Source organism: Orcinus orca, chromosome 3 (genome assembly GCF_937001465.1).
Source record: "Orcinus orca chromosome 3, mOrcOrc1.1, whole genome shotgun sequence".
Taxonomy (NCBI): domain Eukaryota; kingdom Metazoa; phylum Chordata; class Mammalia; order Artiodactyla; family Delphinidae; genus Orcinus; species Orcinus orca.
In genome coordinates, this window is record NC_064561.1 from 165,341,301 (window position 1) to 165,367,118 (window position 25,818).

General features: G+C 33.6%; 1 long non-coding RNA gene across 1 annotated transcript in view; it reads right to left on the reverse strand.

Annotated features, from left to right (window-relative positions):
- Positions 1–20,407, reverse strand: part of LOC125963903 (uncharacterized) — a 114,370-nt gene extending 93,963 nt beyond the window's left edge. Inside the window, exon 1 of the long non-coding RNA XR_007476334.1 lies at positions 20,352–20,407. This is a non-coding gene — a long non-coding RNA (uncharacterized LOC125963903). The remainder of the gene's footprint in view (positions 1–20,351) is intronic.
- Positions 20,408–25,818: the final 5,411 nt, after the last annotated feature.

The following is a 25,818-nucleotide window of genomic DNA, read 5'->3' on the forward strand; positions in this document are numbered from 1 at the left end:
AATAGGAAAGGGGAAAACGTCACACATCGGGGGAGCTTGGGGGGACCTGACAACTAAATACAATGTGGTATCTTGGATGCGATCCTGGAAAAGAAAGAAGACATTAATGGAAAAATAGGTGAAATCCAAATAAAATCTGGAGCTTAGTTAATAGTGATATAACAACATCAATTTCTTAACTTGATAAATATACCATGGTAACGTATGGTGTTAATCATGTGGGAAACTTGATGACGGGTATTCAAAAAATCTCTGTATAACATTTTAACTTTTCTCATTCCAAAATAAAAAGTTTAATTGAAAAGACTTACATATACTTGTATGTATGTATATATGTATGTATTTACTATGGGCCTCAGGTACATTTGTTGATTGTACATATTATCATCATTTATATCTGTTTCCGTCACAAAAGAGTGATCTGTATTAATAGCTTTTTACTTTTGTAGATGCTTGTATCAATTACCGACAATGACAGTTTTATTTCTTGTTTCTTCAGTAGACTGATTACAAAAATGTCTCTGACTCCTGAGCCCACTTTGCATCTATATCTTTAACAATGTTACTTTGCAGCTTCTCTTATGATGAGATTGAGTTTATTTCCTCATTCCAAATTTCTGCACTAGCCTTATGATTTGCTTTTGCCAATAGCATGTAGTAGAAATACTGTTGTACCACTTCCAAATGTAAGCCTCAAAAAGCCTGGCATGCTTCTTCTCACTCTCTTGGAAACCTGCTGCTGCCATGGTGAAAAGTTTTGGCTAACACGCTGGATCCTGAGAAATACATTGTCTGATCATACCACTTAACCCCGCAGCCAGCCAGCCAAGTGCCAGGTATGTATCAGAGGTCTTCCTAGAACACCCAGTCTCCAGCCAGACATATATAGCTAACCACTGAAATATAATGAGTCCAACTGAGATCAGCCAAACAGTACTTCCTCAAGTGCTCTATGGACTCATAAAAATTAATAAACGGCTCTTGTTTATTTCTACTATGGAATAAGTAACAGAAACAGCTTATCATACATATATAGTTTTTCTTTATATTTTATCAAATTTTTTGGCATATTATTTTAAATAATTAAAGGAATTCATTTCTATGCTAGTCTGACAAGTAATTTTATGCACACAGTGTTTTAGATTCATCACCTTTTCTTTATCTCTTGAAAAAATCAAATAGTTTTCTCTATTAATTTATTAATATATTGCTTTATATTTACAGATATTTTGATAATAAGTCATCTTTACATCCTTTATATATATATAGCAGAGTTCATTTTGTCCATTTAAAAAAATAAATTGTGATTTCAATTGTATAATGCTGTATCTAGAATTTGATTTTCATTGTAATTTATAAGTGAAATAGGTCTACATATATCCTTTTTGCATTGTCTTTTAGAATTTAAAAAGTCAATAGTATACTAAATATGAAATGAAGAGCTGGACATGGTCTGTTCTTTCTTTTTTTTAAACAACTCTAAGAAGTTAACAGCTTCTTGGCATCTAGGTAGCAGTTAACTACAATAACATCTTGCAAATAGCCTTGTATTAGGAAAACTTTTCTTTTCATTTTGAGTTCTTTTCCATGAAAAACTTTTCATGTTTTTCTCTATTTCTGTATTTTATCTATTTTACTGACTTCTGCTCTTTATTTCTCCTGATTTTTTCTTATTGACACAACATCTTCTTCAGTTGTCATTGTGTAACTGATTCTAATACTTATTTGGCCAAGAACCAAATAGGAAATTACACTTGAAGAGTAAGAACAGGTGGAAGGATATACTTTACCAGGTGCCAAGGATTAATGAATATAAGGTATTCATTCCACTTCCAGAATAGCAACCTAAAGAGTGTAAGTACAGAAGTGCACCTATTTCCCAGCAAAACAACTACACCTGAAAATTATTTTTAAAATAACCATTTAAAGTCTGAAAATTTTCCTAAGGGTATACTATAAGTTAAGAAACATGCATTTAAGAAAGTCTACCAAATCTTATACATATGAAAAAGAACAGTGAGAGTCTTTAGCACTTGAGCTACGACAATCCTCCTTGTTCCTCCTGCTCCCCTATGTGACGCCTATGTGATGGAAGTGCAACTTGAACAAATACATCCAGACAATTGGGCTCCATCTTACTTCAGCTCCTAGTCAAGGAATATAGTATCTCACCAGGAGAGGCAGGCCACAAGCATTTCTCATTTCCCCGTTCGGGGTCACAGAGTATAACCTGGAAGCTATGGCTATGAGATCAGGGTCTCCCTTCTTCCACCCATCTCCCACTCATAGGATAGAGTCTCTACTCCAGGCACACCCAAGGATATTGGAACCCTGATTACTCTTATCCAGCTTGCTCAAGTGGTAGAGATTCCATACCAGGAAGGTCAGATTGAGAAAACTAGATGTTACCATTCCAGCCTAGCCCCTACTCTTAAAGAAGGACATCATTTTAAGAGAAAAGAAAATAAGCCATATTCCCATTTCGAGATCAGGAACAGTGTGGCTCAGTGATTTTCAAACACAGAAGGCAGAAGTTCATAAGAACAGGGAACTCCAAAGCTCTCCCTGAAGGAACTCACTTTAGTTGAAACAAAATGTGGGGAAGTTCAAGCTTAAGGGTGCTTTCAAATACAGTGAAGATTATGAATGGGAAACAATTAAGAGGAAGCTGGTAGATTCTTTTCAAGAACCATGAAACGTGACAGCTATAAAGGACCATAATGGAGTCAGAACAAACAACATGAAATTCTTCAAAAAGTACCCCAGCAAAGAAGCTCACATTTGATTGTGTATAATCATGGAACCATTTATGTAGGTTCACCTCCAAGGATTCCGAGGTATTTTAGTTTTACCTTCAAGTATCCCAATTGTCCTAGCCACTACTGCCACCCACAGGACCTCCAGAGTCTTAGCTACTGAAGACCTCTGCAGTCTGTGCCAATGTTTCCCACAGCTGATGGAGTTAAAAGATTAGAAATGACAAAATTCCCCATTAACAGTAAAGTACATACATACATTATTTTGCATTAATCTACCAATCATATATTGAATGTAAAAGATCCAAAACATCAAGTGATGTACATGGTTTGGTTCCATCTGTTTAAAATTAACAAATAAGTGTTTGATGTTTGGATGAGGAAGGGGAGACATGTATAGAGATGGTAAAGAGAAGTTTTTTTTGTTTTGTTTTTTGGGGTTTTTTTTTTGCGGTACGCGGGCCTCTCACCGTTGTGGCCTCTCCCGTTGCGGAGCACAGGCTCCAGACGCGCAGGCTCAGAGGCCATGGCTCACAGGCCCAGCCGCTCCACGGCATGTTGGATCTTCCCGGACCGGGGCACGAACCCGTCTCCCCTGCATCAGCAGGCGGACTCTCAACCACTGCGCCACCAGGGAAGCCCTGAAGGGAAGTTTTAAGATTGGTAGTGATGCTCCATCTCTTAGCTTTGGTAATTACATTGGTATGTTCATTTTTGAACCATTTGGTAAGCTATATTTATGATTTTTTGCATATTTCTTTATGTGTTGTAATTCAATAAATACTATTTTACCCTAAAAAAACTAAAAAGCTAAAAAACTCCTCCCATGTGATGCAAAATAAAATTCAAAGACCTAAACTGGGCAAACAAAATAATATATGGTTGGCTCCCCATCTCTCTAAAGTAATCTCACTCACACTTTGTTTCAGCAACACTGAACTTCTTGTTCCTCACACATAAGGAGAACACTTAATTCGTGGTCCACGAGGGAGTATTTGAGTTTTTGAAAATGAAATGGGAATCTATTAGTACTTATACTGAGACAACAGGAATGAACTATGACTTCCCAGGGAAAACTGGAATGAATGGTGACCGCACTTGTACACATCAGCTTGCTTCTGCTTTAGAGGCTATGATGTCTACTAGGAATGCTCTTCTTCTAGGTCTTCTGGCTCAATTCCCATTGTACTTTAGCTTACTGTTTGTTATGGGTTTAATTGTGCCTCACCTCAAAAGGCCCCAGTACCTCAGAATGTGACCTTATTTGGAAATAGGGTCATTGCAGATGTAAGTAGTTAAGTTCAGATTCGGTCAGTCTGGAGTAGGGTGGGCATTTTACCACATATGACAGGTGTGCTTTTAAGAAACCAATGTGAAGGCACAGGAGAATGCTGTGTGAAAAGACAGAGACACATAGAGAACACGATGTGGTTACCGACACAGAGACTGGAGTGATGCAGCTTCAAGCCTAGAATTGATGGCACCGCTAGTACCTAGAAGGAGGCAAGGGAGGATTCTACCTAGTCTCAGAAGGAAAATAGCCTTTCTGACACCTTGATTTTAGACTTCTGGCTTCCAGAACTGTGAGACAATAATTTCTGTCATTTTAAACCATCTAGTTATGGTACTTTGTTATGGCAGTCCTGAGAAACTCATACACTGTTTATAGGTCATTTCAGCAGAGAGGTCTCCCTTGGCCAAACCAACAAAAATAGATACTCCACACCTTGCCCTATCACTTGAAATCATCTTAAACACTATAAAAATGTTTTCTCATCTATTACTAACTGATTGTAGATTATTTATTTTATTTTTCAACTCAACATCAAAAAGACAAACAACCTGATTAAAAATGGGTAGAGGAAATGAATAAGCATTTTCTCAAAGAAGACATACAGGTGGCCATCAGACACATGAAAAGATGCTCAACGTCACTAATCATCAGGGGAATGTAAATCAAAATCACTGAGATACCACCTTGCACCTGTCAGATGGCTGCCATGCAAAAGACAACAAATAACAAGTGTTGGTGAGGATATGGAGAAAAGGGAACCCTTGTGTGCTGTTGGTGGGATTGTAAATTGGTACAGCTGCTATGGAAAACAGTATGAAGGTCCCTCAAAAAATTGAAAATAGAGCTATCATATGATCTAGCAATTTGACATCTAGTTATTTACCTGGAAAAAACAAAAACACTAATTTGAAAAAATATATGCACACCAATGTTCATTGCAGTATTATTTATAATACACAAGGTAGGGAAACAACCTGTGTCCATTGATAGATGAATGGCTAATGACCAAGTGATTACACACACACACACACACACACACACACACACACACACACAATGAAATGTTACTCAGCCATAAAAAATAAAATCTTGCCATTTGTGACTACATGGGTGGATCCAGAGGGTATTTTGTTAAGTGAAATATGCCAGGCAGAGAAAGACAAATACCATATGATCTCACCTATATGTGCAATCCTAAAAGAACAAAACAAATAAACAAAACAAAATGAAAACAGACTCACAGATACAGAGAACAGATGGGTGGTAGGCAGAGGGGAGGGCTGTGAGTGGAATTTTGCCTATAGGCAAAACAGGTGAGGGGAATTAAGAGGTAAAAACTTCCAGTTAAATAATAAGTAAGTCACAGGAATGTAATATACAGCATAAGGAATTTGGTCAATAATATTGTAATAACATTTTATGAGGACAAATGGTTACTAGACTTATACTGCTGACCATTTCATAATGTATTCATAATGTACTGCACTATGCAGTACACCTGAAACTAAGCATAATATAGTACATCAACTATTCAGTATATTTCAGTAAAACAAATAAAACTACAAATTTCCCTCTGAGTGCTTATTTAGCCGAATCTCTACAATTTTGATATGTTGTATTTTTATGATTCAATTTGAAATATTTTCTAACCTCCAGTTTGATTTAGTCTTTGAAACACACATAATTTAACAGTGTGTTATTTAATTTCTGGAATTTTTTTTTTTTTTTTACTTCTATGGCGTTGTTCTTACGCCTAAGGCAAATCTGTTTGCAAGGTTTGTCTATAATATGGTGTTAAGGAGATATGTCTACTCTGGCACTACTCTAATCCAGCACTGCTCATCTTCTAGTACTTCTGTTCAGTGTTCAACTCCCTGGTAGTTTTTGGATAGTCTAGTCTTGTGCCTGTTCGGTATGGTTATTAGCTGTAGAGTTGTAGAAGACTTCCACATGGACTTCTAGAACACCTTCTATGCATAGCTCCTCACTTCCAGTGCTGCACTCCATGGATTCTAACTGCTTCACTTGGCATATTTCTTTGCTAATTAGTCCAGTAGGTCCACCATGCTCTCATTGGAATCACCTTGCTACATCATGCCTGGGAAAGTGTCCATGAGAACAAGGGCAAACCTGGGGCTCACCTTGTGATTTTCCTTCTCAAAGGGACTACAGTTAGATTACTGATGTATGATTCCTGAGAAGTGTTTTCAAATACAATTTGCCTAATTTTGCATGTTACTTTCACATGAGGGCTATTCAGGTACCAGTTACTACATCATATAAGAGAAATTAAAAATAAATTCTACATATTGAACTGTGTGGATTAAATAAAACCCAATGGAAAAGTAAAAGTTATACTAATAAATACTTACTGACTAAAAAAACAAAAGTCAAAGTAAACGACTTATGTAACCAATTAAAGAATTTTTAAAAATACAATTATATAAACCCAAGGGAAAAAAAAAGCATAATGAATGTAAAATTAAAAATAATAAATTAATAAATTAGAAATTGGAATATATAAGGTAGAAAAAATCCAAATTATATTTTGTAAGAATAGATTAAAAATTTTAAGTAATTCAATAAAAATGCATAAATACTCCAAATATGTAATAATAAGTTAATGGCTAACATAAAAAGAAAATCAAAAGAATTATAATGGACAACTTTGATAATGCTATGGAAATAAAGTAATGACCTCAATCAAATGTGTTATTTTCTAAACATATATTCTTCACCACAGTTTTCCCCAGATGATAGAAATAAAATAAAATCAGATATATTTGTATAGAAGAAATAGATAATTAAATAAAATCTCTTATCTCCTTACAAAACAGAACTATCCCCTAATATTTTCACTGAGAATTACTATATAAATGTCAAGGAATTTCTGTTTTGCCAATCAGGATGGGTATTAAAAATGAGTAGATTTGTCATAAAATCGTGTAAACACTTTTTTTCATTGACAGTGGAAATGGCATAGTACAGTCAGCCCTCCATATCCTCAGATGTGAAACCTGCAAATATAGAGGACTTACTGTACATTTACTGAAAAAATTCCAAGTATAAGTGGACCGACACAGTTCAAACCCCTTGTCGTTCAAGAGTCAACGGTATATTTATCTATCTACCTATTTAGCTATTTTATTTATGTATATCTGGGGCCTAGAGCACTCTCTGGATAGGTTGAATGAATTAATAAATTATTGGTATTTTTACAAAAATTAAACAATTTATTACGTTGTTATTACTTTGAGTATTTGAGAAGAAATGTACAACAAAATAACTTCTACTTTACTTAACCTTCAACAAAATGTAAGAGATTAGAATAAAAAAATTACCAGTTGATCACATTACTAGATTATTTTTAAACCTTAACTCTTTTTAAAAATATTCATTTGTTTATTTATTTTATTTTTATTTATTTTTTTGGCTGTGTTGGGTCTTGGTTGCAGCACGTGGGGTCTTCATTGAGGCATGCTGGATCTTTCGTTGTGGGACGTGAGGTTCTCTCTAGTTATGTCGTGCAGGTTTTCTCTCTGTAGTTGTGGCGCACAGGCTCCAGAGCACATGGGCTCTGTAGTTTGTGGCACGCAGGCTCCCTTGTTGAGGTGTGTGAGCTCAGCGGTTGTGGCACGTGGGTTTAGTTGCCCCACGACATGTGGGATCTTAGTTCCCCGACCAATGATCAAACCCACATCCCCTGCATTGGAAGGCAGATTCTTTACCACTGGACCACCAGGCAGTCCCCTAGATGTTTTAACCACTGTTAATTTTTGTTTCCTCTCTCTGTCTCTGCTTCTCTCTTTTCCTCCTGAGTAGTTTGACTAGAGGCTCATCAACATGTTTTTATTTCTTCAAAGATAAATAGCTTTATTTTTCTATTGTTTTTCTGTTTTCTATTTTATTAATTTCTAGTCTTATCTTCATCTTTTCATTTTTTCTTGCTTACTTTATATCCCATTTGCTCCTGTTTTTTAGTTACTTCATGGGGAATGGGTTCATTAATTTGAGATATTTTACTATTCAAAATAGACTTTTTGTACCCTAAATTTTATTCTAAGTACTGACTTAGCTGTTTCCTATAAATTTTTATATGTTGTATTATTTTCATTTTCACTCAGTTTAAAATATTTTCCAATTTTCTTTTTGATTTCTCCTTTGACCATCAGTTATTTTGATGTGCCTTATGTAGATTCCAAATATTTGGAATATTTTTCAGACATTTTTCTGTTACTGATTTCTAATTTAACTCTACTATGATCTGAGAACATGCATTTTTTAAGATTTTAGGGCCCAGAATAAGGCCTAATTTAGTAAAAATTTGGCAGTTTCTTGCAAAGCTTAACACAATCTTACCAAAAGATCCAGCAACTACACTACTATTTATTCATCCAACTAACTTAAAGCTTATGTCTGAAAACATCTACACACCAATGTTTATAGTAGGTTTAGGTATAATTGTCAAAAACTGGAAGCAAAAAGATGTCCTTCAATAGATGGGTGCATAAAAAAAGCTATGATATATCCATACAATGAAATACTATTGAACAGTAAAAAACAATGAGCTATCAAACTACTTAAATGCATATTGATAAGTGAAGCAAGCTAGTTTGAAAAAACTGACATACTGTATGATTCTACTTATGACATTCTAGAAGGAGAAAATTATAGAGACAATGAAATGGTCCGTGATAGGCAGGGTATCAAGAGGGAAAAAATTTAAATAAATGAAGCAGAAGGGAATTTTTTGGGGGTGGTAAAACTATTCTCAATGATATTTTAATTGCATTTATGAGACATTATGCATTTTACCAAAATCCACAGAACTTTACAAAGAGTGAGCTACAACAATGAAAAAATTTAGGATTGCTGGGGATCACAAAACATTGGAGCAGCGACAAAAAAATAGAGAATAGAAAAACAAGAGAGAATCAATGAAAACAAAAGTTGGTTCTTTAAAAGGATCAACAAAATTGACAAATCTTTAGATAAACTGAAAAAGAAAAAAAGAGAAGACTCAATGTACTAAATCAGAAATGAAAATGGGATATACTACAGACAATTATAGAAATAAAAACAATTATAATACTCTGACAAAGTGTACAAAAACAAATTAGATAACCTTGGTGAAATGGAAAAAATTCCTAGAAACACAAAAATTACAAGTGCTGATCAAGAATAAATAAAAAAGTCTGAACAGAGCTATAAGAATACAAATTTTGAATTAGCAATTAGTACAGCTCAATGAAGAAAAGCCCAGAAGGAATGGTTTCAATGGTGAACTCTACCAACCATTTAAAGAAGAATAATTGACACGATTTATACTTGAACTTCTCCGAAAAAATAGAAGAGCACTTCTTAACTCATTCCCTGAGGCTAGCACTTCCCTGACACCAAAACCAGATAAACAATAAAATTACAGAAAAATATACTTTATGAATATAGATACAAAAATACTCAAGTATGGCACACTGAATCCAGAAGCATTTTAAGAAGATTATACATCATGACCAAGTGAAATTTATCCTAGGAATTGAAGAAAGTTTCAATAAAAATTAATCAATATGTTATACTATATTAATAGATTAAAGAAAAAAAACCTATTATCTCAATTCAGAGGAAATATCTGACAAAATGCAATACCATTTCATAAAGAAAACACTCAGCAAAATAGGAATTGAAGCCAACTTCCTCAACAGGATAAAGTGCATTCGTGAAAAGCTCACAGTTAATATCATACCAATGGTGAAAGGCTGTAAGGTTTAACTATCCAAACTCATTAAAAAAATCAGCAAAGTGTCAGGATACGAGATCACCACATATACAAAAAAAAAATTTTGTACATATATATACACACACTAAGAATGAATAATCTGAAATTGAAATTAAAAAAATAATTCCATTTACAATAGCATCAAAAATATAAACTACTTAGAAGTAAATTTAACCAAGTAGGTGCAAGGATTGCACAATGAAAACAATATAACATTGCTGAAAGAAATTAAATAAGAGATAACTAATAGGAAAGTCATTCTATATTCAAGGATTTGAAGACTTAATTGTATTAAGATGGCAACACTACTCAAACATCAGATTCAAGGCAACTGCTATCAAAATCCCAACTGCTCTTTTTGCTGGAATAGAAAAGCTCATCCTAATATTTATATGGAATTGTAAGGGATCAAAAACAGACAAAGCAATCTCAAAAAAGCACAAATTGAGAACTAAAATTTTCTGATTTCAAAGCTCACTGCAAAAATATAGCAATCGAAACAATGTGTTACTAGTGTAAGAACAGGCATTTAGATCAACTGAACAGAATGAAGAGTCTAGAAATAAAACCATACATCTTTGGTCAATTGATTTTTGACAATTGTGCAACACCATTGAACAACTAAAGAATATTCTCTAAACAAATGGTACTGGGATAACTGGATATCCACATTAAAAAAAAAAATGAAGGTGGACCCCTATGTCATATTATATACAAAAGCCTACATGTAACAGCTAAAGTTATAAAATTCTCAGCAGTAATGATAAGAAGGATACCTAATCATCTTAGATTTGGCAGTTGAATCTTAGATATGACACCAAAAGCAAAAGCACAGAAGATAAAAAATAAATTAATTGAAGTTCATCAAAATTAAATATCTTGTTCATTAAAGGACCCTATCAAGAAAGTGAAAAGACAACTTACAGAATGAGAGAAATTACTTACAAATCATTAATCTTCTGAGGTTTAGTATCCGGAATATATTTTAAAAACTCTTACTAAAGGAAAAAAAGACAATCCAATTTAAAAATGGGCAAAGAATTTGCATAGACATTTCTGTGTAGAAAATACACAAATGGCCAACAAGCACATGAAAAGATGCTCAACGCCGTTAGTTATTAAGTAAATGCAAAACAACAATGAGGTTCCATTTCTCACCTACTAAATGACTATAATTTTAAAACTTGAAATACTAACTGCTGATGAGGATATATAGAGATTGGAAACCTCTTATGTTATTGATGGGGATGTGAAACGGTCTAACTGCTATGGAAAATAGTTTGGTAATTCCTCACAAAACTTTCACTCTAAACATAAGGTTAACTTATGGTCCAGGAATTCCACTTCTGTATATCCATGCCAAAGAATTAAAAACAGTTATTCAAAATATAATTTGTACTCAATTGTTTACAGCAACACTTTTTACAATGGCCAAAAGGTGGAAATAACCTAAATGTTCATCAACAGATGAATGGGAAGACAAAAGATGATTTATCCTTACAATGGAATACTATTCAACCATTAAAAGAATTATGTATTGATACATGCTATAATATGGATGACTTGCTAAAAACATTTTATTAAGTAAAAGAAGCCAGACACAAAAGTCATATCTTCTATGATTCCACTCATATGAAATAGCCAAAATAAATAAATCCATAGAGATGGAAAACAGATTGGTTGGTAGCCATGGGGCTGAGGAGTGGTAAGTACCTACTGACAAATGAGTATAGACTTTACCTTTTTTATATAATATTTTTAAAAATTTATTTATTTTTGGCTGCATTGGGTCTTCGTTGCTGCAAGTGAGCTTTCTCTAGTCGCAGGGGGTGGGGGCTATTCTTGGTTGCGGTGTGTGTGGTTCTCATTGCGGTTGCTTCTCTTGGTGTGGAACATGGGCTCTAGGCATGTGGGTTTCAGTAGTTGTGGCATATGGGCTCAGTAGTTGTGGCTCACAGGCTCTAGAGTGCAGGCTCAGTAGTTGTGGTGCATGGGCTTAGTTGCTCTGCGGCATGTGGGGTCTTTCCAGACCAGGGCTAGAACCCGTGTCCCCTGCATTGGCAGGCGCATTCTTAATCAATGTGCCACCAGGGAAGTCCCTTGACTTTACTTTTAAGACAATAAAAATTTTCTGGAATTAGAAAATGGTATTGGTTGCACAATATTGTGAATGCCTTAGATGCTGTTAAATTATACACTTTAAGTGGATAATTTTATATTTCGTGAATTTTACCTTAACAAAAAAATTTAAAAATAATGTATAAAATAAAAAATATTATAAAAATCAAACAATAAACTGCTGAGGCAGTGTTCATAGAAACAGCTTAGTTATCAACTAAACCAAGTTATTTAATGCTCAAAATAGATGGCTTAACTACACTGTTAAGTATATATGAAATGGGTACTGAATATAAAAAGCCATGGAACTTAATCACATTAAATAGCTAATAAGACAATTTGAAGACTTTGTTAGCTGAAGACTAAATTAGTTTTATGACATTTAAAATATTATTTCAAAAATTTTCTTCTTTATAACACTAACTTTATATTAGTAGAATATAAATATTACCTTTTAAAACATGATTCTGTAAGGAATATGAATGTGTGTTGATACTACTGAATATTAAATTTTCTCTTATTTATCAAACTTCACATTTGAACCCTCTAGTAACTAGCCAATCTCCTTTCTAAAAAGTTGAAAAAATAAATTATACCTAAATGACAAAATGGCATTATTCTAAAAATCCTTATTGATTATTCTGCATATACAAATGTAAGTAGCTTTGAAGAGCCACATTTTGTAAAGTGAATCTGGGCTATCTATCTCTTCCTTTCATTTTCTTGAATAGACTATTTTGATACATTATAGAGTTAAAACATAATTTTCCAAAAAAAAAGATGGTAATGTAAATAATTTGTTTTGGTAGCAATATAAATTGTGTTCAGTGAAATTAATTTTATTATTTGTCTTTGGATATAGGTCAGTTTTGCCTGTTTTTCTTCTATTTGTAAATTTATGTCAGCATTCTTTTTCTGGCTGTAAATGTATACACATTGGGTCCTCTTTTGAACAAGGACTCGACATATTTCTCATTCTCTCATTAATTAATGAGTTAAATAAAATATTTGGCATGTGTTCATTTTATATTTGCATTTAATTTTCTTGAAAATTATACTTTAACAATAATATTTTATGCTTTATATATTATAAACATGGTACCAATCTTTACATATGTATACACTTATTACTTTTCCCCAGAGTATTTTCAAGATTTATTCATAATGCTACATGTAATTTTATCTTAGTCTCTGTAGTTGCTCTATTGAATGAATATAACACCGTATATTTTTTCCAACGCTCTTTCAATGATTATTTTTTTGCTTTTTATGTTTTATTATAGTAAATATTTTTCATGAGTCTGTGGAGGCATGAGATCATCTTTAGGGCTTCTCTGTAGGAATTACTAGCTTATATGAATGTGAAACATCAAATTTAGTAGATAAATGCCCCTTCAAAGATGAAGTATCAACAAAATGTATTGTTCATATTACTGTATCTTTATATTCCTCTAAGACTTAGTATTGTCAGACTATTTAAATTTTTGCCTTTACATTGGGTGTGAAATCATGTCTAAAGGTCCTAATTCTTGTTTATCTGACTGTTGCTATGCTTAGCTTCTTTTAAAACATTTATGACCTTAAATGTTTTCACTTGTGAGAACTATTTTAATGAAGGCTTACTTATTTCCTTATAGACTTCTTAAATTTATTTACGTGTTCTGAGTATTAATTTTTTGTTAAAATATCTTAATCCGGGTTTGTAAAATTTTCTGCACTAACTTTTTTTAAAAATGCAAAATTCTGAAAATTTTACTATTGTGAATTCTTTTTTTTATGTACATGCTTTGGTATCTTATGAAATTCTTACTAGCCGTGAAGTGAAAGTGATACTATTCTAATTTTTATAAGTTTTGTTTTTCGTTTTTTAAATTTCACTCTTTGACTTGTTTCTAATTCTCTTTTTAAGGCAGTATTTTACTTTAATTTCTTGACTTCATCAAATATAGGTCGACCTATATCTCTATCTTCTTAAGGTATAATTGGTCAAGTATCTATTTTACCACCTTTTTACCTTTTAGTTCTATTGTTTTATTCCTGTACTATATTAACAGCAATCCCATTATTCTTACATTACAGATCTTGGAGTAATATCAGGATTTTCATAAAATTATTCTAGTTAATAGCGATATGTTAGTTACTAAAGTCCTTTTTTGTTTTAATTCCCCACTCTTATTTTTAAAATAAACACAAAAAATATCTATCTCATAGGGATGCTCCGAGGCTTAAATAAAATGATGTGGGTAAACCCCCTTAGTACAGTGCTGTGCTGTACATGTGAATGATAGTAGCTACCCTTTACGGAATATTAAGACGATAAATACTTTATAGAGAAAGGTGGAGATCCCTGGTTAAAAGTGGAAGCAATAGTGTATCTGTTTCTAGTGGTCTGAGCTTTCAACCCCAGTGCTCTTGTGAGAATACCTCATTTTATAAACTCTGGAGAGTAAAAGTGGAGCATATTTGGGTATTTGATTTGTCAAATTATCTTCTTGAATACATCAAGTATTTTAATCTTTTGAGTGTCCATTTTGATGCCATTAAATCTATTGTTGAATGGGCCATCTCTATCAATTTTTCCCAAACACATTATTTCCTAGGGTTGCTATAACAAATTATCACAGACTTCGCTTAAAACAACAGAGATTTATTCTATCACAGTTCAGGGGACCATCAGTCTGAAGTCAAGGCACTGTCAATGTTGGTTTCTTCTGGAATGTGTGAGGGAGAAACCGTCCCTCCCCTAGCTTCTGGTGGTTGTTGGCAATCTTTGGTGTTCCTTGTCTTGTGGCAGCAACACTCCAATCTCTGTCTCCTCTTCACATTGCTTTCCTCTCTGTGTCTCTGTCTCCTCTGTATCTGTGTGCTTCTCTGTGTGTCATATCTTCTTTTAAAAGGACATTAGTCATTGGCTTTAGAGCCTGTCCAAATACAGTGGGAACTCAACTTACTTACATCTGCAAATATTCTATTTCCAAATGAGATCATGTTCCGATTTTCTGGTTGACATTACTTTTAGGGGGACACTATTCAACTCATTATATCAACCTAACATTGATTCTAGTTTAAAGAGCCATTTCCCATGTTTATTCCTTTTAAGGAACACTTAATTCTTTTTACCTTTTACATCTAGAACAATGCAATATTTCCACCTCTGGTATAGCTTATTTTTATCTTTGTAGGCTCTCAGTCATTACCTTTTACCCAAATTTTACTGAAAATGCCAAATACTTATTTTATATAATGTATTTTTTCAATTGAAAAAGTAAGTCATTTTAATCAAACTTAAGAATTCTAAGTTTCAATATCATTTTATATATTAATAAGAAAAAATGTTTTCAGTTAAAGTTTGACATGCTGTGTATTCAGCTGCAATCTGACTGCAAATATGTTAAATAATTTTTAAAGCTTTATAAGAATAAAATATGCTTTTTTAAATGTGCTTTTTTCTAAGTTTATTTAGAGAATTTATTCCCTTGGATTTATTCATTTTTACTTCACCTAAATACAAAGGGTCCATTTTTCTTTTCCTCAGTTTTTACTCCACATCAAAAAAAGAAATGTGAAAACAACTAGTATTAGAAAGTAAAAAGAACTGTTGCAGCTTTCCAACCTTCCTGATTTCTTCTGGATTTATATACTTTAAAATTGTCTTACATTTCTCTATTTTAAAAAATCCTTATATTGAGAAGCAATTAACACATAATATATATATTTTAAAAACCTTCTTTATAAAAAACAATTAAAATTTGCTTTTAAGAGACAAGTGAAATCACCTACAGTCGAGGACGTTCTTTCAGAGTTAATATTATTAAAAAGGAGAAGAGGAAACAGATGAAAGATTACCTATCTCATTTACGTAAAAGTTTTGTCCCCAGAAAGCCCTGAAGGTTACAAAGTGTCCTCTTATTTACAAGGTGCTTTCTTTGAAAATCTCTAAAAATTTTCTTGTGATGCTTATTTAATAGTAAGATGAAAGAGAGAGAATGTGAGAAAGGTGAAAAAAAAGTGGCATCTGTCTTTGAGGAAAGATTAAAGTTTAGAAATTTGAAAATACTACTAATATAATACCTATGACTAAAAGAAGAGAAACTAAAGGAAGTTTGAAGTCACACATAATAATTTCAGATGATTTCTCTGAAAACCACACAAATGTAAAGTAAAGAGAAACTGGACTCCCATACATTGCTGGTGGGAATGTAAAATGGTACAGCCTCTCTTGAAAATAGGTGGCATTATTGTAAGCACCCACTTAATATATGACCCAATGATCAATTACTAGATATTTACCCAAAAGAAACAAAATCATATGTCTAAATGAAGACTTGTATATCAATATTTATATCAGATTTATTCAAAATGGCTACAAACTGGAAACAACCCAAATGCCCATTAACTGAAAAATGTATAAAAATATGTAGTTATAATAATTCCAATACTTTGAATAATTCATTAATCTTCTCTTTACAGTTTACATATTGATGAAATTAGAATGGGTTGAACTTTTGAAACTATATGACATAAAGTCTCTTTAGGTACAACTCCAGGAAACTAACCATCTTCATAAATTCCAGTGTCCTGATTCCTAGACAATTTTAAACCTGAATATTTATGAAATTATCCATGTACTATATCATTTTCTGTAATAAGGTTTCTTTTGAAAAGGGTTTTGCGTGTGTGTGTGTGTGTGTGTGTGTGTGTGTGTGTGTAAAGTAAATCATCAAAGTTGGTATAGAGGGAACATACATCAATACAATAATGGCCATTTATGACATCATACTCAACCATGAAAAGCTGAAAGTTTTCCTCCAAAATCAGGAACAAGACAAGGATGCCCACTCTCATCATGTCTATTTAACATAGCATTGGAAGTCCAAGTCACAGAAATCAGACAAGGAAAAAGAAATAAAAAGCATCAAAATTGGAAGGGAAGAAGTAAAACTGTCACTATTTACATATGACATGATACTATACATAGAAAACCCTAAAGTCTCCACCAAAAAACTATTAGAACTAATAAATGAATTCAGTAACATTGCAGGATACAAGATTAATATACAGAAATCTGCTGCTCTTCAAAATACTAATAATAAACTATCAGGAAGAGAAAGCAATAAAACATTTCCATTTAAAATCACATCAAAAAGAATAAAATACCTAGGAATAAACTTGACCAAGGAGGTGAAAGATCTATGCTCTGAAACTGTAAAACACTGATGAAGGAAATTGAAGATAATACAAAGAAATGGAAAGACATCCCACGTTCATAGATTGGCAGAATTTATATTGTTAAAATGTCCATACTACCCAAAGCAATCTACAGATTTAATGTAATTCCAATCAAAATACCCATAACCTTTTTCAGAGAACTAGAACAAATAAACTTAAATTTATATGGAACTACAAAGGACCCCAAATTGCCAAAGCAATCTTGAGAAAAAAGGAACAAAGCTAGAGGTATCATGTTCCTTGACTTCAGACTATACTTCAAAGCTATAGTAATTAAAACAGCATGGTATTGGCACAAAACAGACACACAAATCACTAGAACAGAATAGAGTGCCCAGAAATAAACCGATGCACTTATGGTCAATTAATCTATGACAAAGGAGGCAAGGATATACAATGGAGAACAGACAGTCTCTTCAATAAGTGGTGCTGGAAAAAACTGGACAGCTATATCTAAAAGAATGAAATTAGGACATTCTGTAACACCAGATACAAAAAATAAATTCAGAATAGATTAAAGATCTAAATGTAATACCTGAAACCATAAAACCCCTAGAAGAGAACATAGATGGAACACTTTTTGACATAAATTGTAGTGAATTCTTTAAGATCTGTTTTCTAAGGCAAAGGAAACAAAAGTAAAAATAAACAAATGGGATCTAATTAAACTTAAAAGCTTTTGCACAGCAAAGGAAACCATCTAGAAAACAAAAAGACAACCTACTGAATGAGAGAAATAATTGCAAATGATATGACTCAAAAGGGGTTAATATCCAAAAAATATACATATGTACGTATGTGTGTGTGTGTGTGTGTGTGTGTATATATATATATATATATATATATATAAACAACTCACACAACTCTCTATCTATCTATCTATCTAACCAACCCAATTGAAAAATAGAAGACCCAAATAGACATTTTTCCAAAGAGTATATAAAGATGGCCAAGAGGCACATGAAAACATGCTCAACATTGCTAATCATCAGAGAAATGCAAACTAAAACCACAAAGAGATATTACCTCACACTTGTCAGAAAGGCTATCATCAAAAAGTCTACCAATAACAAACTGGAGATAAGGGAGTGCTAGTACATTGATGGTGGGAATATAAATTTGTGCAGCCACTATGAAGAACAGTATGGATTTTCCTCAAGAAACTAAAAATAGGACTACCATATCATCCAGTAGTACCACTCCTGGGACTATACCCGAAGAAAACAAAAACACTAATTCAAAAAGATAAATGCACTCCAATGCAGCATTATTTACAATAGCCAAGATACAGAAGCAACCTAAATGTCCATCACAGATGACTGGATAAAGAAGATGTGGTATGTATGTACAATGGAATACTACTCAGCCATAAAAATAAAATTCTACCATTTGCAATACGTGGATGGACCCAGAGGTTATTATGCTTAGTGAAATAAGTCAGACAAAGACAAATACTCTTTGTTATCACTTATATGTGGAATCTAATAAATAACACAAATGAATTAATATAACAAAACAGAAACCGACTCACAGATAAAGAGAACAAATTAGAGGTGACCAGTGGAGAAAGGGAAGGGGGGAGGGGGGAGATAGGGGCATGGGATTAAAAGACACAAACTACTATGTATAAGATAAATAAGCAACAAGGAAATGAATTAATTAAAAACAAACACACACACAAAAAGTGACAGAAGAAGTTGGAAAGTTAAAAATGTAAGTTACTTCCAGTCTTCTAAACAGTATGATTCACATTTTCCAAAATATTACAGTCAACACATTTTTAGTTATGCTTAGTTGTTATTTCATAATCAATTAAAAAGTGGCTTATATTAAAAACATGGCAATAAAAACAACTTTAAAAAGCATAACCACTAGGAGACTTTGGTATCAGGTAGTAACTACTTTTCTCTACAGAGATTTATAAGGAACTATAAGTGCCCCATCCTCTCTTTCAAAATATAAGGATGGGCTCTATGCATGGACCATCAAGGTGCTTTCTACTGAGATTCTACATTTTGAGAGATGCACACAAAGTTGCAGGATTTGTTAAACACTATTCCCAGATCCCCGTATCATTTCCTATGTTGACATTTCCAGGGACCATAGTATTTGGTATTTGTAGATTTTGCTAGGGGCAACATCCTAAGCACAACATTCCAATGCCTGTGTCTCAACTCTGCCAACCTTACTTTATGTTTATCTAAGTTCTATTCTCCATCAGTGTCATAGATTCTAGACTACTAATTAGCCTGCTTTAAAATTCCCTTTATTTTTCTAAGTGAATTAAATTGGCTTCTAATATTTGAATATAAAAATTCTGACTTCAAATGCCCTCTTCCTAAAAAGCCTATTCATTAGTTCCTGAAAATGTTTAATATAAACAAACACAGCAAGACACTCCTTTATCTTGATACTGCTTCTGTGTTCCTTTATACTGAGACTAAATAAAAAAAAATAATCTCACTATTTTCAAAATGTATTATTTCAATCTTTAAAGACTGAAAAAACTAGTACAACTTGTATAAACCATCCTTAGGGGTCCTTTTTAATGAGCCACACAAGCTAGGCAGACAAGAGATTTCATAATGAAAAGAGCAAAAGCTCTTGTGTCTTCAGTTTTTAAGTTGTTTATTCTTGTTGTTACACAGAAGGTCTCTAAACATATTCTTCTAAAACAAATATTTACTAAATCTGAGAACATGACTAGTCAATTTGACAGTATTCTCTGTGATTAGCTATTCCTTAGTTATGTTTTATTCCTATGGTGAGGTATGAAGAAGGAAGGTTCTGCTTTGATAAAATCATTGAGGTTTATAAATAAATCAAACTGAAAGCTAACCATTTAATTAATGTACAAAGTGTACATGTTCTACATCTTTGAAATCACATATCAGATGACAAGAATTTTATAAAATATTTAAATAAACTAAAATCTGAAAAAATAAAACCCTGGTTATTACTAGTTATTCATTATCTCCCATGAATACTCTCAATATAGCAGCCTTTCTATTTATCAAATTATATTCTTTTTTTTTTTTTTTTTTGCCATACGCGGGCCTCTCACTGTTGTGGCCTCTCCCGTTGCAGAGCACAGGCTCCGGACGTGCAGGCCCAGCGGCCATGGCTCACGGGCCCAGTCACTGCGGCATGTGGGATCTTCCCGGACCGGGGCACGAACCTGTGTCCCCTGCATCGGCAGGCGGACTCTCAACCACTGTGCCACCAGGGAAGCCCTATATTCTTATTTTATATTTTTGTTTTTAGAATACTTTAATGGTAACTTACATAGATTAAAAATACGTTTTTGAAAATAATACATTTTAAAATTTAGGTGAACAATTTATGTTAATATTTTAATGAAGAAGAGATCTTTTGTGAATATCAGGATCTTGGTCCATTTAAACAAATCAACTAATTTAACCATATATTTAGGTATATATGGAAAACATGAAAACTAAATTAAAACTAAAATCATTTAGATCAGTAGAAATCTTTTCTTACAAATACTTGAAGAGTATGTTGTATCCCTCTGTGAAGTAAACAGAGATCAATTTCAGAGAGATAAATGTTTGAGCCAAATCAACTTATCTCTCTGAATGAGAACTCAGACTAAACCAGGGGCATGGCTATATCCTGGGACACCACTGATTAACATTGAGAATATGCTTATAGTATTCCATTTCATAATTATGAATATAAGTTCATTAAACTGCCAGAATAGACAAGATAAATTGAACAATCTACATTGGATTTTCATATTTTACTTCAAATTCAAACTTAATTAATGGATGAACTATATTGACTATTGATTATATCTTGGTTTTAGTGTAGAGAAACTGATGATATTCTAGAAAAATTCCACTTACTTTATATAGGATTCTTCCTAAAGTGCATATTCAAACACGAGTGTGTCCAATGAATAGTATAAACTTTTAGCCTTATAATATTTTTAACCAGGAAAAAACTAACCTGATGACACTATATAACTATTTACATTGATCAGTATGTTCCAGAAAATGTAGCATACAAAGTAAAATATACTTATAGAAACATTTTCTTTATGGAATTAATTTTCTCATATTGGTTTAAAAAAATCAAATTTCCCATGATAAAATATACATATGCATACACATGCAATAACCTGAAGTATCCATCTGTCAGTATTCTGGCTCTGTAATATTCAGAACTTGAAGATAAAATTATTCCATTTGGTTTTGTCATGAAAAAATTATTTAATTCACCTATTAAGTTGCAAAAGTGTATATATTTTAAATATCATGCAGTAAGAATAAACAGAGAAGTCTCCAGAACATTTTTAATATCTGTTGTTTGAATTATTTGAGAAACAATATTGTGTGATTCCTTAGAAGTACATTCATAGGTTATCACTGAGTCCAATTTGTTTTTGCTGTTACTCATTTCTTCTCTGATTCTTTCACTCCTTTTTCTTAAAATCTCTCCAGATATGTGCTTTCACCTAGTAACATAATTGTTTGATTAATTTTCTTTAATAGTGTCTTTTAAAAAAATCTAAAATAGATATAATGACAATATAAAAATTTTTAATTGGATAAAAATTGACATGAAATGTTTATTAACAGAATATGACTGAAAATATTTTTCCAAAATATTTTCAAAATATTTTTCAATTTTATTTTGTTAATAAGAGTTTAGATCATAGCCCTAGAGTATATATTTTAACTTTATTGGTTTTAATTAAGCCCCAAATAAAGTGGTAAACTGACAGTAATTGCTAATTATTAATTATACAAAGGCTGCAGATGACCATTTATAAATACGACTTCTATTGGGACACATTCACATTGTTTTACTTGCATGTCAGTAGCATTATATTCATATATAACTAATACAACGTTTTAGTAGTGGAATTGTTCATTTTATGTTGATGAGTTTGGAGCTGGCATTGGTTAGAAGTTGTATTTCATCACTTTCACCAGGTTGCTGTAACTTCTTTATGCCAGACTTTTCCTATGGGTAAAGTGGGAAAAGTTTTTTGACCTATGTGTGTTGTTGTGAGGTTATTCAACATCATTCTATTATTTTAGAACATTTTATCCAATTGTTTAAGTAATTGTTTGAGTAAGTTTGAGTAAGTTTAAGTAATTGTTTGAGTAATAAGAACAACTTAGTCATATCTAATGCTTATTTAAAAACTACATTTGAAAAGGGCCCAAGATGGTGGTGTGGGAAGATGCAGAGTTAGCTTCTCCCCACAACTAGGGTACTGCTGGCTTCTGGTGGGGGACTCTGAAGCCTAAGGAGATGGGAGGAACCCCAAAGTACCAGTAGGACCCCCAAAGAACTGGTAGGAAGTAGGAAGACTGAGGGGGGGAGGAGAAGTGAAGGCCAGACAGGATCTGCGCCCCTAAGGCTGGGGAGATCAGGAGAGGCAGGCGGGAGGGGCCCTTCAAGACCGGAGGAGCAAGAGAGGAGAGGAGGGCATTTGCCCTGCCCACTTGAGCCCAGGGAGCCTACTGGGCTCCCAGGTGAGGTCCCCTGCCCTCTGAGACCAGGGGTGGGGGGCACGCCTGGGTACCTTCTGTTCCTTGAGCCTAAGCTCCACCTTCCACAGCCCCCAGGGCCTTTTCCACCCCTGTAGGGCCTAAGCATAGGCCCTGCCCACAGCCTAAACCTCGCCCTTGCTTAGGCCCCACCCTCCACAGCCAAGGCCTTTCCCCCCCTTTTTTTTTCTTTTCCCTCCTCCTTTTTAAAATTGTGCTACTGATGTACCTTCCAGTTGTTGATTCATCTATATTTTTATTTTTATATTCTTTCTAACATATCTGTTAGTTTCCTAGCCTAATTTTATTTTTAACTTTGTTATTGTTCTCTGTCTTTGTTTTTGAGAACCCACACCACTTGTGGGATCTTGGTTCATGAGCCTGGGGATGGGCTGAAGCTCCTGCAGTGGGAGTTCCAAGTCTGAACCACTGGATTAACAGAGAACCTCAGATCCCAGGGAATATGCATCAGAATGAGGTCTCACAGAGTTCCTCATCTCAGCACCAAGACCCAGCTCTACCCAATAGCCTACAAACTCCAGTGTTGGAAGCTTCAAGCCAAACAACCAGTAAGACAGGAAAACAATCCAACTCATTAAAAAAAAAAAAAAAAATGAGACTGCAAAACAATATGTCACAGATGAAGGAGCAAGGTAAAAACTTATAAGACCAAATAAATGAAGAGGAAATAGGCAATCTACCTGAAAAAGAATTCAGAGTAATGATAGTAAAGATGATCCAGAATCTGGGAAATAGAATGGAGGCAAGGACTGAGAAAATACAAGAAATGTTTAACAAAGATTTAGAAGATCTAAAGAACAAGCAAACAGAGATGAACAACACAACTGAAATGAAAAATACACTAGAAGGAATCAATAACAGAATAACTGAGGCAGAAGAATGAATAAGTGAGCTGGAAGACAAAATGGTGGAAATAACTGCCGAGGAGCAGAATAAAGAAAGAAGAATGAAAATAATTGAAAACAACCTCAGAGACCTCTGGGAAAACACTAAATGCACCAACATTCGAATTATGGGGGGCCCAGAAGAAGAAGAGAAAAAGAAAGGGTATGAGAAAATATTTGAAGAGATTATAGATGAAAACTTCCCTAACATGGGAAAGGAAATAGTCACCCAAGTCCAAGAAGCACAGAGTCCCATCCAGGATAAATCCTAGGAAAAACACACTAAGACACATATTAATCAAACAAACAAAAATTAAATTCAAAGAAAAACTATTAAAAACAGCAAGGGAAAAATAAAAAATAACATACAAAGGAATCCCCATAAGGTTATCAGCTGATTTTTCAGCAGAAACTCTGAAGGCCAGAAGGGAGTGGCAGGATATCCTTAAAGTTATAAAAGAGAAAAACCTACAACCTAGATTTCTCTACCCAGCAAGGATCTCATTCAGATTCGATGGAGAAGTCAAAAGCTTTTCAGACAAGCAAAAGTTAAGAGAATTCAGTATCACCAAACCAGCTTTACAACTAGTATTAAAGAAACTTCTCTAGGTGGAAAACACAAGAGAAGAAAAAGACCCACAAAAACAAACCGAAAACAATTAAGAAAATGGTAATAGGAATATACATACTGATAATAACCTTGAATATAAATGGAATAAATGCCCCAACCCAAAGACACAGACTGGCTGAATGGATACAAAAACAAGACAAATATATATGCTGTCTACAAGAGACCCACTTCAGATCTAGGGACACATACAGAATGAAAGCGAAGGGATGGAAAAAGATACTCCATGCAAATGGAAATTAAAAGAAAGCTGGAGTAGCAATACTCATATAAGATAAAATAAACTTTAAAATAAAGACTGTTACAAGAGATAAGGAGAGACACTACATAATTATCAAAGGATCAATCCAAGAAGAAGATATAACAATTATAAATGTTTATATGAATATAATGCTACTGACATGCAAATGCACCCAACATAGAAGCACCTCAATGCATAAGGCAAATGCTAACAACCATGAAAGGAGAAATTGACAGTAACACGATAATGGTAGGAGATTTTAACACCCCACCTACAGAAATGGACAGATCATCCAAACAGAAAATAAATAAGGAAACACAAGCTTTAAATGACACAATAGACGGATAGATCTAATTGATATTTATAGAACATTCCACCCAAAAGTGGCAGAATACATTTTCTTCTCAAGTGCACACGGAACATTCTCCAGATAGATCACATCTTGGGTCACAAATCAAGCCTCGGAAAATTTAAGAAAATTGAAATTGTATCAAGCGTCCTTTCTGACCACAACACTATGAGATTGGAAATCAATTACAGGAAAAGAAAACTGTAAAAAACACAAATACATGGAGGCTAAACAGTGTGCTCTAAATAACCAAGAGATCACTGAAGAAATCAAAGAAGAAATTAAAAAATACATAGAAACAAATGACAATTAAAACATGATGACCCAAAACCTATGGGACTCAGCAAAAGCAGTTCTAAGCGGGAAGTTAATAGCAATTCAATCTCACCTCAAGAAACAAGAAAAATCTAAAACAATCTAACCCTAAATTAAAACAACTAGAGAAAGAAGAGTAGAGAAAACCAAAATCAGTAGAAAGAAAGAAATCATAAAGATCAAAGCAGAAATAAATGAAATAGCAATAAGGAAAACAATAATAAAGATCAGTAAAACTAAAAGCTGGTTATTGGGGCTTCCCTGGTGGCGCAGTGGTTGAGAGTCCGCCTGCCGATGCAGGGGATACGGGTTCATGCCCCGGTCTGGGAGGATCTCACATGCCGTGTAGTGGCTGGGCCTGTGAGCCATGGCCACTGAGCCTGTGCATCCGGAGCCTGTGCTCCGCAACGGGAAGGACCACAACAGTAAGAGGCCCATGTACTGCAAAACAAACAAACAAAAAGCTGGTTCTTTGAGAAGATAAACAAAATTGATAAGCCCTTACCCAGACTCATCAAGAAAAAAAGGAAGAGGATGCAAATCAAGAAAATTAGAACTGAAAAAGGAGAAATCACAAATGACACTGCAGAAATACAAAGGATTTTAAGAGACTACTACAAATCACTATATGCCAATAAAATGGACAACCACAAAGAAATGAACAAGTTCTTGGAAAGGTACAATT